This window comes from Vulpes lagopus, chromosome 18 (genome assembly GCF_018345385.1).
Source record: "Vulpes lagopus strain Blue_001 chromosome 18, ASM1834538v1, whole genome shotgun sequence".
In the NCBI taxonomy this organism is placed as follows: Eukaryota; Metazoa; Chordata; class Mammalia; order Carnivora; family Canidae; genus Vulpes; species Vulpes lagopus.
The window spans coordinates 12,794,336-12,797,119 of record NC_054841.1 but is presented as its reverse complement, the minus strand read 5'-3'; positions in this window follow the sequence as shown (position 1 = coordinate 12,797,119).

Here is a 2,784-nt window from a genome sequence, read left to right as displayed (position 1 = left end):
GAAGCTGAGGGCCCCTTTGGGCAAACGTTCAATAAAACCCTCTTGCTCGGAACCCGTCGTTGGCGCAGCAGTTTTAGTGCCTGCCTTTGGCCCAGGGCACGATCTTGGAGACCCAGGATCGAGTCCCCGTCGGGCTCCCAGTGTCATGGAGCCTGCTTCCCCACTGCCTATGTCTTCTGCCTCTCTCTCTCTCTCTCTCTTTCTGTGACTTTCAAAAAAAATAAACCCCTCATGCTAGTTGCATCTGCCTGTCTGGGTCTGAGTCTCTGGGGCCATCTACGAGACACGTTTGCCCCCCGGAGCTAGGTCCAACACTATGAGCTTCGGAACGTCGTGCTGAAATGTAGCACAACACCCAGCTTCCCCAGAAATACTTAGGACAGAGGAATTTGAAGCCCACAGGACCTGAAAGAAATGTGGACCAGACTTTTACCGGTGTCCCGCCAAGACTCACTCCACCCTCTTCCCACTGTGGGCGGGCCTGGCGGGCTGGAGCAGCTGCCCTGGAAACAGTGCCAAGCATCCTCAGGGAACTTTACCGATAGAGCTTGCCCTGCGACCAGGCAGTGACGGCGCTGAGCTCCACTCTGAAGTACAGATGCAATGGAAACGCCAGGCGGACACCTGCCCCCGATGTCCACAGCAGGCCGAGTCCACAGTAAGCCCACACTGTTGGAGAGCCTCGGTGCCCCTTCAGACAGTTGATGGATAGAGGATGGAAGATAGATGATGTTCATAGGAGAGATGAAATGGTACAGCAACAAGAAAGGAATCTTGCCCATTTGCGTGACACGGATACAACTATAGGGATCCTGTTAAGTGAAATAAGTCAGTCGGAAAGACAATGACCCTATGGTGCATTCCATAGGTGAATTATAGAAGCAAAGGCAGATGTAACATCTGTGAAGGGAAAGGAAAAACGAATAAGAAGAAAACAGATCAGGAAATACAGAACTGAAATCATTGGAAACAATCTGAGGTCGCTGGAGGGGGAGCGGGGGAGGGGATAACGTGGTAAGGGCAACGAAGGATGGCAGGTGAATGTCAGGAGCACTGCTGTTCTCTCCAACTGTTAATCCCTGAATTCTACCTCTGAAAGGTATAATACACTATACATTTAATTATTGGGTTTTAATTAATTTAAACAAAATCAGTTGTATCCAGAGCACATTTCCTTCCTGGACTCCCTGTTCTGCTACTTCAGCTTATGCTGGAACCACCCCCTGTGGTCAAGTAGGCGCCACGCCTCGTGCCTGGCCCAGCCCAGGGCAATGAACTCACGACCCCGAATCAGACCTGAGTGAGGTCAGGATTGATGCTTAACTGAACATAGCCCAGCAGGAGCCGAGAACCACACTGCTTTATCTTTGTGTCTCTGTGACATCCGTTCGAAATAGTAAAGTTGCTGCGCCCCACTCTGTCCTGCTTTTCCCAATACTGAATTGCTGTCCGGGTCATTTGTGGGGGCTGACGGATGTTAGGGTTTTTTTTTTCCTACTTCTAGGATCTACCACCATGATTTGATAGGAATGACATTGAACCGAGGGTGGCTCAGGAACTTGGACATTTTGCACAAGAGGCAGCTCCTCCCCACGAACCCAGGACGGCCTCCCAGAGCCTGGTATGGCTCAGTGGCACAGTCTGTGCTCCTTTTCGTTACAGTCTCATATTTATCTCAGTGATGCTCCTGAGAAGGGATGTCACGTCCTTCATTTCGTTCCCTGAAGTGCTCCATTTGTCAGGACGCAGCAAGGCTACAGAGCACTGTAGGTTTTCAGTTGGTGTCCCATAATTTACTGAAGTCAATCATTAGTTCTAACAGTTTTTTTGGTGGGGGCTCTCGGGTTTCCTGTTTCTAGGCACCGCGTCTACAACAAATAGGGACAGTGTGAGACGTCCCCTTCCAGAGATGGAACCTTTGCTGTTTCCTGTCTGTTGACTACATTAGGACTTCAGCACTGAGAGGGTACCTCCTTGGCTTGTTTTCCTGCTCTAGGGGAGACGATTTCAGGTTTTCACCCTTGAAGAGGATTGTCAGTCTGCGGGCCTACCTAGTGGAACTTTATTCTGTTGAAGACATTTCCTTCAAAACACCGGCACTAGGCTTTTGAATTGTACTTTGTCAAATGCTTTTTCTGCAACGCTTTGAGAGGATCGAATGCTTTTTGTCCTTTCTCTCGTTTTATTCTTTTTTTAAAGATTTTATTTATATATCCTTGAAGAACATACAGAGAGAGCGGCAGAGAGAGAATGGCAGAGACATGGCAGAGGAAAGGCGGCTCCGTGTAGGAACTCTTCCGTGGGACTCATCCCGGATTCCAGATCACGCCCTGGGCTGAAGGCAGGCCTTAAACCGGCTGAACCAACCCGGGCTGCCCTCATGTCCTTTCTCTGGTTAATGTAATGGATCCTGCTGACTGATGGACAGAGGGGCCGTGGGTAAGGAACAGGCAATGTAGATGAACGATAGTAACAGCTATAACGTCTGGATCATAAATAAAAATAAGTCACAAGAAATTTAGACATTACAGCCTAGGAATGGAGTCAGTAACTGTTTGTGACAACTTTTGTACGGGGACAGACGGTGACGCCGCTTCTCGTGGGGGGGAGCTGAATAAGCCAGAATTGTCAAGTCACTAGTTGTAGCCCGGAACTACTGTCACGTTGTGTTTTGACTGTACTTCAATAAATAACAAGGAAAAGGGTTTTTCTGGTAGGGAACTACCCGTGGTTCCGCGGACAGGCATTTACATGGTCGTTACACACACGAAGGCACCCTGTCGC